The following is a 12,692-nucleotide window of genomic DNA, read 5'->3' on the forward strand; positions in this document are numbered from 1 at the left end:
AGAGACCCGGGTTCAATTCCCGCCTCAGGTGACTGACTGTGTGGAGTTTGCACGTTCTCCTTGTGTCTGCGTGAGCTTCCTCCGGGTGCTCCGGTTTCCTCCCACAGTCCAAAGATGTGCGGGTCAGGTGAATTGGCCATGCTAAATTGCCCGTAGTGTTAGATAAGGGGTAAATGTAGGGGTCTGGGTGGGTTGCGCTTCGGCGGGTCGGTGTGGACTTGTTGGGCCGAAGGGCCTGTTTCCACATTGTAAGTAATCTAATCTAATCTAATCTAAAGTCTGGCAGGAGACACACCATTGATCTGCCATCCTCACATTCCCATCACTTAATGTAAACTACTAACATCTTTTCTCCACCAGTACCCTACACCCATCAACACCAATCTCCCCCCCACCTCCCCCCAAAATATAGCATAAATGCTGTTCCTCCACACTTCATTTCAGCTCTGATGAGGAGTCATCTAGACTCGTAAAGTTAGTTTGCTTTCTCTCCATGGATGCTGTCTGACCTGCTGTGATCTCCAACATTTGGTTTCAGTATAGATTCCAGCATCTGCAGTAATTTGTTCCTGCATCCTGTAACGATATCCAGACTTTTCCCAGTATAATGTGGAGGTGAGTACAGAAATATGAGGATAAAGGCAGATCAATGCATGGCTGGAAGGAACATTGCAGGAGAGAAGGCTTTAGATTCTGGGGGCAATGGGACTGTCTCTGGTCAAGATGGCAGCTGTACAAACCAGACAGGTTGCATCAAACATTCCCTGCAGAGTGTTTTGCTCATGCTGTTTGGAGGGCTTTAAACAAAATCATCAGGGATCTGGGAATAAAGGGAGAATAATGGAGGGGAAGACCAGGGTTCACAAAACACTTAGAGATGCAATTAGCATGAGCATAGACAACAGCAAGCTAATACATGCGTCTGCAGTAATTAAGAAAGAAATTAAATGTAAATCGGATATATGCGTGTAAGTGAAAAGAGTATGGCAAATTAGATTGGAGAGTTAAGGACACAGCTTGGCATGTGGAAACTTGATGTTGTGATGATAACTGATCTAGCTCAAGGAAGAATAAGACTAGGCGTTAAATAGTCCTGAGTATAAGTTGTTCAGAAAAGATAGAAAATGAAGGAAACGAGAAGGGCTAGCAGGTATTGATTTAAAGATTGTAGGGCAGGAGAGAGAGAATATCTCACAGTATTCAAAGACAGAATGGATTCGGTGCTGGTATGCTGCTCTTGCCTTTCTAGTTGGAAGTGGTTGTGGAGAAGTGTGAGGTGATAGATTTTAGTCAGAAGGCTTATGCTTGAAACGTGGTTCTGCTGCTCCTCAATGCTGCCTAACTGACTGTGCTTTTGCAGCATCACAGTCTTCGACTTTGATCTCCAGCCACCTTTTCCGAGAAGAACATTTAAAGATAATATAACATAGGGAGTGCAATTCTAAAGGGGGTTCAGGAACAGGAGGCCGGGATTATCTGAACACAGATTACTAAAGGTAGCAGGACACATTAAGAGCAATTAGCAAAGTGTTTCTTGTCCTCAGCTTCATTAATAGGGGCCATAGAGTAGGGAAACAAGGCAGTGATGCTGCATGTTTGTAAGGCACTCGACGGGACATCAGCTGGAGCATTGTGTCACATTATTCAAAGGTTTTGAACACATTGGAAAGATTAGTTCCAAAGATGATAAATTTCAGTTATAGATTGAAAGAATTGGGATTGTTCTTCTTGTAGAGAAGAAGGTAAATAGGTAATCTTTTAGAGGTTTTCAAAATCACGAGGCTGCTGGATGGAAGGGATAGGGTGAAACTGTCCCTCCTCATAACAGATCAAGAATCAAAGGATACAAACTTAGTCATTTGCAAAAAAAAAGCAAATACAAGATGAAAAAGCTTTTCCACTCAGTGAATAGTTTAGGACTGAAATGTTCTGACTGGTTGTGTGGTGAAGGCAGGATCAATCGAAACATTGACGAGGGTATTTGATGATTATTTGGATAGACAGCATACAGAAACATTTGGGGAAGGAAAAGCAGGCAATTGGCAGATGGTAATGATATCATCTGAAGAGCCAGAGCAGAGGTAATGGGCCAAATGATAACCTTCTGTGCCGTTACACTCTGTGATTCTGTGAAGAAATGTTTATCTCTTGTTTGCTTCATATCTGTATAATTTCACATATTGGGGTGTGAGAGGCTTGTCTATCAACTCAGCAGCTTGAAACAGCAATGAACTTTGGCTCAGGAATATCCTATAGATATTCAGTGGATACCTTTGAGCAGCAGAGCAGAGCGAAGGAAAAATGAACTTGACAGCAGGAACTAGATTTCTCTCATCCTGTCTATTTCTCTCATCATCTCAGAATGTATCATCTAGTGAGAAAGAATATTGGGAGATTCATTGAGACTTCAAAATATTTCTTGATTCCTCCCCTGCTGAGTGTACAAATTGAGTCATTAAACAAATGTGGTCTCAGGTTAAGAATCTAACTCTTGGATTTAACTCAAGGACTCGAAGGATTGTTCAATTGCATAATCTTTTCTTTCCCTGTCTGTACCAGACATTCTTCCCCTCGGACCCCTCAGAATCCTAGTAGCACACAAACCCACCAACATTCTCAAACAAAAACTAACAAACTTTAAAAGACCCAGTACAACCCATGGACAAAACCAACGTCATCTATAAAATTCCATGCAAGGACTGCCACAAACACTATGTAGGAGAAACAGGAAGAAAGTTAGCCACCGGATTGCATGAACACCAGCTAGCCACAAAAAGACATGACCCCCTCTCCCTCGTAGCCCTACACATGGATGAAAAAAAAACACCATTTCGACTGGGACAGCACCTCTATCCTGGAACTTGCTAAGCAAAGACATGCCAGAGAATTCTTAGAGGCCTGGCACTCCAACCACAACGCCATAAACAAGCACATAGATCTAGATGCCATCTATCAACCCCTCAGAAAACGAACAGGAAATGACGTCACCAGGAACCCCATCCAGGAGAAAGATATAAATAGAAAGCAGGAGACAACAGCTTCGCTTCACTTGGAGGTCACCACTGATGATGTTACCTAGCCAGGTAATGAAACATCTGGATATCAAACCTACAGCTCAGCGAGCAAACCTACACCCTAAACCTCAACCTGAGCTACAAACCTTCACAAACCTTGCGACATTCTTCCTTTTAAACAGATTATCTGTAATTCTGTGTGTGCTAATGTTGCATTTTTAAAAATTATTTTCTTGGGATTATTAGGTAATAAAACTTTTCTTTTCTTTTCTTATGATCCCAATTGATGTTAATACTGGGCAATTCAGATCCCAAACTGAAATCTGGCTCTATAGATTATATTTTGGTTATTGTAGTAATTTTAACAAAGTTGTCATTCACCAAAATATAAACATGCAATTTAGTTTTACAAATAAAACAGAAATTTATTGAGCAGAAGAAGCTAAAATAGAATCAACCAAGCTATTTACATATAACACAACTTTAAAGATTTCACAACACACGATAAAGTATGATGCTATTAAACCCAAAAGAGTGGGTTTATAAAGCACACACCAGTGAGAATTCCTTTCCGTTCAACATCTTTAGGGCATAACTTTCAGTAATATACTTGACTAATAGGCGATCTCATGTAAAAGTTGACACTCTAACTTTGGCCAAATAATCTGGAAGTTTTTATATTTCTCATGTAAAGATCGGCCCTAGTTCTTCACAGAAAACAGATCAACGTTTATGAGTCAGTGTGCTGGCCATCATGTTCGCTCCAGCTTTCCAGTCTGTCGGTTGTTCCACTTTGCTCCTGGTCTTCCACTCCTACCATAACTCATCTTTTTCCTTTATTCGTTTAGAGATCAGTTGGGTTTCTGCTAATGATATGGTATGAACTTTGATGGGTATGAATTTCAGCCCCTCAAAAGGAGTATCCATGTAATAGCTGACTGCATAAGCTTAACCTTAAAAACTAGTAAAGAAAATCTTCGACTACTACTTGAGTATATACGATAATTGTGGCTTCAGTTCTCTATCTTGTGAATCTTGATCTGATTTTAATCTGAAGCGTTTTCTTGATTCATAATATAACTGACAATAGTCTTTCTCAGCTCTACCTAGCCCCTTCAGGGTTTTAACCAATCATGTCTAATCTAAAATCTTTTCACTAATCACATTTTCCATGGGATATCCAGTTCTTGCAAATTTTAATTCTAATATTAATCCATGAAAATTATGACTGTTTTCTATTGCACCTGCTGGCCCACCCCAAATCAAAGAATTCACATGCAATCAGAGAGAAATGTCACACAATATCAACTCTGTATTATGAAGAATGAGGCCCCTATGTAGTTTAGCTTGATAGAAGGTAAATATTCCTCTTGCTTTTGACGTGGGTAATTCTCTGAATGGAGTTCAATAAAGACTATCAGGTTGCAGAAGTGAGTTTCAAGAATAGTTCCAGGATTGAGGGAGTTCAGTCTGAGGATTGATTGAAGAAACTGAGAGGAGTTTCAATAAAGTTGTAAGCATGATGAGTGCACTGTATAGAGCGTGAAGCTGTTCCTGCTTGTACATGGAACAAAAACAAAATGGTTTAGATTGAAGGGGGCATGCAAAAGAAGCAAGGGTGATGTGAGAAAAAACTTTTTTATTCACTAAGTAATTAGGGTCGGGAATTTATTAGATTAGACTTACAGTGTGGAAACAGGCCCTTCGGCCCACACCGACCCGCCGAAGCGCAACCCACCCATACCCCTACATTTACCCCTTACCTAACACTACGGGCAATTTAGCTTGGCCAATTCACCTGACCCGCACATCTTTGGACTGTGGGAGGAAACCGGAGCACCCGGAGGAAACCCACGCAGACACGGGGAGAACGTGCAAACTCCACACAGTCAGTCGCCTGAGTCGGAATTGAACCCAGGTCTACAGGCGCTGTGAGGCAGCAGTGCTAACCACTGTGCCACCGTGCCGCCCACGGAATGCACAGCCCGGAAGTGTGGTGGAGGCAGGTTTAGTTGAGGTATGGAAGAGGTAATGATACTTATTTAGATAGAAATTGTGTGCAACATTTGGGGATAAAGCAGGAGACTGGCACTAGGTGATGATGCAAGTTAGAACAGCTAGTTCAAACACGACTGGCCGAATTGCGGCACTGTAAGAATTCCAAGATCCTGTGATGCACTGTGATAATAGTCAGAAAGTTAAGTGATGTGCAATCTCTCACAAAAGCAGAAATTGCTGAAGAAACTCACCTGGACTGGCAGCATGTGGATAGAGAAAACAGAGTTAATGTTGTGGGTCCAGTGACTCTTCAGTTTTCAAATTAATTAATTTTGCTTTCTTTCAGCAGCAATTTCTGTTTTTGTTTCAGATTTCCAGCATCCATAATCGTTTGTTTTATTTTGCACAATCTCCCTATTTATTTTCAAGCTCACTATTTTTACAATTGACAAGGACTGAGATCTACAAGGGATAATCATCGAGAGACATAGTGAAAGAAAACACATGAGTCCATGTAGGAATAGACTTCATGGAGGGTCGAGAGTGTGGTGCTGGAAAAGCACAACAGGTCAGGCAGCATCCGAGGAGCAGGAGGATCGACGTTTGGGGCATAAGCCCTTCATCAAGAATGAGGCTAGTGGGCCGAGGGGCAGAGAGATAAATGGGAGGGAGTGGGGTGGGGCTGGGGCATGGGGAAGCTAGCTGAGAAAACGATAAGTGATGGAGGTGAGGGAGAAGGTGATAGGCCAGAGAGGAGGGTGGAGCAGATCGATGGGAAAGGAGATGGACAGGTCAAAAAAGTGGAGCTGAGTTGGAGGTTTGGGACTGGGATTATGTGGGGGGAGGGGAAATGAGGAAACTGGTTAAATCCACGTTTATCCCATGTGGTTAGATTAGATTAGATTACTTACAGTGTTGAAACAGGCCCTTCAGCCCAACAAGTCCACACTGACCCTCCGAAGAGCAACCCACCCAGACCCATTCCTCTAAATTTACCCTTTCACCTAACACTACAGGCAATTTAGCATGGCCAATTCACCTGACCTGCACATATTTGACTGTTGGAGAAAACCAGAGCACCCAGAGGAAACCCATGCAGACACTGGGAGAATGTGCAAACTCCACACAGCCTGAGGCGGGAATTGAACCCGGGTCTCTAGTGCCGTGAGGCAGCAGTGCTACCACTGTGCCGCCAAGGTAGCAAAGTCCCAACGCGGAAATTGAGGTGTTCTTCCTCCAGGCGTCAGGTGGTGAGGGTTTGGTGATGGGGTGGTGGGGTTGGTTGGTGTGGGCATCCCAGAGATGTTCTCTGAAATGATCCTCAAGTAGGCAGCCCCAGTGTAGAGGAGACCACATCGGGTGCAACGGATATAGTAGATGATATTGGTGGAAGCACAGGTAAATATCTGTCGGATGTGGAAGAATTCTTTAGGGCCTTGAACGGAGGTGAGGGGGGGAGGTGTGGGCACAGGCTTTGCACTTCTTGCAGTGGCAGGGGAAGGTTCCGGGAGTGCGGTGTGGGCTGATGAGAAAGGCGGATCTGACAAGGTAGTCATGGAGGGGATGGTCTCTCTGGAACACTGGTAGGGGTGGGGAGGGAAATATATCTCTGGTGGTGGGGTCTGTTTGTAGGTAGCGGTAGTGGCAGAGGATGATGTGATGCATCCAGACGTTGGTGGGGTAGAAGGGGAGGAGCAGGGGGGTCTGTCCTTGATACGTTGAGAGGGGTGGGGTTCAAGGGTGGAGGTGCGGTAAGTGGAGGCGATGCACTAGAGGGCATCGTCGACTATGTGGGAGGGGAAATTGCGGCATTTGAAGAAGGAGGCCGTCTGGGATGTTCTGGGTGGAATTGGTCATCCTGGGCACAGATGCGACAGAGATGGAGGAATTGAGAACAAGGGATGGCATTTTTACAGGAGGCAGGGTGGGAAGTGGTGTAGTCCAGGTAGCTGTGGGAGTTGGTGGGCTCGCAGTAGATGTCCGTGGTTATTTGGTCACTGGAGATGGAGATGGAGAGGTCCAGGAAGGGGAGGGAGGTGTCCAAGATAGTCCAGGCAAATTTGAGGCCTGGTGAAAGGTGTTAGTGAGGTTCTTGAACTGTTCAATCTCCTCGTGGGAGCATGAGGTAGTGTCAATACAGTCATCAATGTAGTAGAAGCAAAGATGGGGAACGGTGCAGAAGATGGACTGTTCCACATACCTGTCAAAGAGGCGGGCATAGCTGGTGCCCATACAGATGGTTTGGAGGAAGTGAGAGGATTAGATGGAGAAGTTAAGGGTGAGGACCAGTTCAGCCAGGTGGATGAGGGTGTCGGTGGAAGGGTACTGGTTGGGACGGCGTGAGAGGAAGAAATGGAGGGCTTGGAGGCCTTTGTCTTGGCGGGTGAATGGTTACAGGATGAAGATGAGGTGTTGGGGTCCAGGGAAATGAAAGTCTTGGAGGCGGTGGAGGGTGGTGTCTCAAAGTAGGTGTGGAGTTCCTGGAATAAGGGGGACAGGACGGTGTCAAGATATGCGGAGATGAGTTCAGTAGGACAGGAGCAGGCCAAGACAATGTGCCTACCAGGGACCAGAATAGACTTTATGGCTGCTTTTCCAGTTCAATTGGACTTACTACCTGTTTGCCTAACTTGGCCCAGGGAAGTAGTTATAAAATGGATAGGTTAGAATGGTGTCTACCATTGTGTTAGGTGGAGGTGAGGAGTGACCAGAAATAGTTCTGGCAGACATTGGGTAAGTGGTATACAAGTTAAAGTCATTGGAAAATGGGGTGCTGAATCATTGTTGCACAAAGCTCAGGTACAGACATCAGAATCTGATCTGACTTCTGAGTAACATTGTAGTTTTGGAGTTGAATTTCCTTAATTGGTATTAGGGCTGCTGGGGGTGAAGTGGTGTTGGAAAAGTCTATTGTTAATGTCTATCTATCTATATATTCATATATATTCTAAACTCCTTGAGTATTGCAACTTAATGAAAGGTGCAATTAATGTTGTCAATGCTGCTGGTGAAACACCTAACTGACGAGGTTTGTGGCGGAGGGTTTAATCCGGTCTGTGATATATTCCTGTGTACGATGGGGAAAGGCAATCGGATAAATACCTGAAGAGAAAAGCAATTTGCAGGACCACGGGGAAAAGACTAGGGAGGGGGATTAACTGAGTTGCTGTTGTAAAGAACTGCCATAGACCTGACAAGCTGAGTGACCTCCTTCTGTGCTGCAACTATTTTATAATTTCATGAATGTCCAATATTATTTTACACGTAGTAATCTGCTTATTTATAGCTGCTCGAAAATGGTAAAAGTTGAGCAAATGGTTGACAGTAAATGTCACTTTTTGGAAAGATATGCAGAATGAGTAGGTGAACAGCTGCTCCTGGCACAGTTGCAATAGACAGAATAGCTGTGTATGCTGCAGCCATCCTGATTTTATATCTGAGATCATTTGTCTGCAAGGAACAATGCACCAGGGTAGTGAAGAAATGTAGGAATTATAGCACTGTGTTTTTACAGAATTTTATTTTGCTCCATAATAAAATATTTAAGTGCTGTTGTTTTTATAAAGTTGAACTTACAAAATAAGATCTACTGCAGTGACAAAAACTTCTAATTGATAGTGCTGTTTTGTTTGCCATGTGTGCCCTTGATATGCTCATCAGTGAATCTTGTTCCACTCAGGCTGGTTACGGGCACTTTGGGACCTGTAATTACCAAGATATACGGTACCCAATTAAAATTTCAACTATATAGAGGATGCATGAAGGATATAGAAATGATTTGTGTTGGATTGGCACCTTTGAATATTATTGAATTTCTTCATAATGTAATGGAATAAACAAGTATTATCCCTGAACAAGTGGACTTATAATTCTTTAGGGCAAAATGTATACAATTAATAAGTATCCCTGTAGGACCCAAAATAAATCATAAACAAAATAGTCAGTGGACTGAATGAAAATAATGCTTCTCTGGCCAAACAGTCTTCATTTACTGCTAATTGTTCAATTTGAAGACCACATCTTGACAATAAAGGCACTTCCATGCTTTCTATTTGGATTCCCGTCTTGGTAAGCTCAAAAATTGACAGAATATATGTCCAATCCAGCTGTACATTGGTACATAATGAGCACATCGAATATTCCTTTACTACCTGTCCGTACGTTGTTCGGCCAAAGGCAATGTTTTGAGTCTCAGAAGGTGCTGAATAGTTTAAGAGTGAAAGAAAATATGCCGGGCCAGATGAGAGACTCAGTAGGTTAAACATCACAGATTGAGTCATCCTTTACCAGACCCAATCAAGCAAAGATGGATCTAATGAAAACTATTGCCATTGGCTGGAAGAAACTCATTTTGGAGATAATCACATAAATGGGTGACTCTCTTTCCTGGGGGTATTTGTTAAACAATGTGAGCAATCTCAATGATTTGACCTGGAATGTTTCTCATTTTTAAGATATTACATTTAGTTTCACAAAATCATTAGAATGTCATGGTGAAATATGATGCATTTATTCTTTAAAAACTTTTGTCCTGTATGGGATATTGAGAGTTGCTGAATTTTACTTTTACGCTAAATGAAGCAGAAAGAGAACCATAAGTTTCTTTAAGGCCTTGGGGAAACAAGAAAGAGGCGATAGAACAAATATCACCTTAATGCATGGATTCTTTGGAGATTGCTTTAAGATCTATATGGATAACACTAGTGCTTTTTATTACTGGAGTTATTTCATTGTCGATATTCTTCAGCATGCTTTCAGAATCAATAAGACTTGTCCTCATTGTACAGAGTGCCTATAAAGTTTAATTTTTCTTCCTTCCCGGTAAACAACTCCAACTCAGTTAAGTCCACTCAAATTAATGGGTTCTTTCTTTTGTCTAAGCCCAAAGTATCATAGTGTAATGACCACTATAGGGACTGATAATAACTGAAGTTCCAATTAATAAGATGAAGGAATGACACTTCAGGATTTTAATATGTTCATTGGAAGAAAAAAAGCCTGCAAGTTCAGAAATAATTATAGACTAACCCCACTTTTATTTCAGCAATTTATAATATAAAGTCCAGAAAGGAACATTCCCTGTTTATACTTATAACACAATGGAATTATGGTCCTCCTAGCAAACAATCCACAGTTACTTAAAACTTCCAATGATTTCCCAGATCTTTGCTTTGTTGAGTAAGTAACATTGAATGACTATCATTCCCCTCTTTTACAGAGAATTTTAAAATTCACCACCTGCAGTAATACTGTTATAATGATTCTTCTTTTCCCAAATAGGAAAATGCCAGGAAATATTTTATGGAATTCTCAGATGGCTGTAGGACCTTCCCTCTTCCACATTCAGCTGTCCTAGCCTGCAAAGCTAAATGACCTTTTCTCTCTGTTGGCTGAACATGATCTCTGCTGTCTGTCTGAATTCATTGATTTATATGTAAACACGCAACCCGATCTCAAAAGTGTCTTCCTCTACCTTCTTTCCCACATCAATCCAAAAAGAAATATATGTTCCTCAATCAACATTAAATGAACAAGCAGGTCACCTTTGTCAGTTTGAATTGGCAATATGCTTTTTAAATGAATTGCATTGCTCTAAAGTATTTTGGGGCTCATTGCGTTTGTGAAGGGACTAAGCGTCAATTTTCTTTTCAATGACTACCAACATTTCAAACTTCTTAAGACAGTAGGAGGATTTCAACATTCCCTTGAAACAGATATAACACTACTATACTGCTTGCTTAATTCCAGAATTGTAAGAACTTAATTACTTGCAGGTTCATGCCTTCTTCGAAGGTACTCATGATTATGGACTATATATGTCTTTCTCTTTTGGTTTCTCGCCTATCCTCTATGAAGCCTTCCCTGTTGTCATGAAACCCATCTCCCTGTTCCCTCAATCCTAGTACTACAAAAATGGCGATCACCAAAGTTCCCCTTCCAGCCTTCATATTAGCCAATATTGCAAATGATTCTTTTTTTCAGGTATTATTCCTGTCTGTTCGACCTCACTGCAGTAATGTGCTGAAATGCAAACCCCGCTACACAGGAGGCAGCACAACAGGTGAAGATTATAAAACAGTGCACAATTTATTGGCTTTTATACCTAAATTGACAAAAAAAAACATGGACTGGTTAAAATGACAATTTGTCACAACAAAATAGATTAGCTACACGTTGACAATTATAAACCATTGGCATGTAAATCTAGTAGTTAAAATTCTAACCTCCTTATAAACCCCTACCTACACACACATAACTGTTACTTTTAAGGGGTCAATAAAAACAGTAACCTAATGTAGGCAGTTGATGATTTGTAAGTAATTTTCTGATAGTTTGTTGAGTTTGTTAAGAATCAGAAGTTTGGATGTTAAGTGGATAAAGGAAATATACAGCCCTGACAATTAAAGTTGTTTCTCTTAACAAAGGACACCCAGGCTGTCAGCACTGGTATGTGTTGGTCTTGTTAAAGTTGAGACGGGAACATACTGCTCTCTCGGTGAGGTGTTAGGGAACTCTTCCTTGGGTCTTCCTTCTTTTCTTTCAGTCTATCTTCCGCCTGCATCATGAGGGCTGTTCAATGAAGAATGCTGTCTGGGAACCACCCAGTGAGAACTGCTGCCTACAAGGTCTGCTTGAAGAGAACTGTCCCCTGCCCTGAGCACTTAAGTCATATTTCTAGGTGTAACGAACATATGCTGTGTCAATCAGTTGTTTGAACCCTTTCCTGATGAAGGGCTTTTGCCCGAAACGTCGATTTCGCTGCTCCTTGGATGCTGCCTGAACTGCTGTGCTCTTCCAGCACCACTGATCCAGAATCTGGTTTCTAGCATCTGCAGTCATTGTTTTTACCCTGTTTGAACCCTTTGACCAATCGTCATGGGACAGACCATTGCTGCTTTGCCACCATCCTCATCTGAGGGTTTCTTAAATATTCTTTCTAGAAACAAATGCTTCCTGTTTTTTTGAAAACAACACATTGATAATAGGGTGAGTTTGGTACCAGATAAATCATTGACCCTAGTTCGATCAACATCCTGACTTCTGTATTGTTTGTAATTTTTCCCTTTATTCTCATATGTTTGAATTTTGGAAAGTTGATTACAGTTATAATAGCTGTTGAATAAACTCTCATGCTACACAGTAAATATTAGGAAACACCAGTTTCTAATGGGTCACCACTTCCAACAATACAGGTAGACATGAACATGTGTGTTACACATAGAGGGGAAGCCTGGGAAGGCAGCTGTGTGGTTCCTGCCCTCAGGATTTGCTGAATGATTCGTGTGCTGATCAGAATGTTGCTTCTCAATCTACTTCTCCAGAATCTATCATCACTCTGTGTGTCTAAGGTCTTCCTTTCTCACTAGCAGCTGAAGAAGGAGCAGTCCTTTGAAAGCTAATGTTTTCAAATAAACCCATTGGACTATAACTTAGTGTTGTGTGATTTTTGACCCTGTCAGTAGGAGGCATCAGGTGACTAGTTCACACCTATGGAGGACTTTGATTATCGATTAGAAGTCTTAGCTTACAGCAACTGAAAAAGGCAAATAAAATCGCTATCCTCAAGCTTGAGATGCTTATCTACTGCAAAGCAAGCACAACTCCTTCTCCTCTAGAGGTCTGTCAGTTTCTGCCAAAACATTCATAGCCCAAAACTGGTCAATACCCTGGGAGCCAATC

The sequence above is a fragment of the Hemiscyllium ocellatum genome, chromosome 3 (genome assembly GCF_020745735.1).
Source record: "Hemiscyllium ocellatum isolate sHemOce1 chromosome 3, sHemOce1.pat.X.cur, whole genome shotgun sequence".
Taxonomy (NCBI): Eukaryota; Metazoa; Chordata; class Chondrichthyes; order Orectolobiformes; family Hemiscylliidae; genus Hemiscyllium; species Hemiscyllium ocellatum.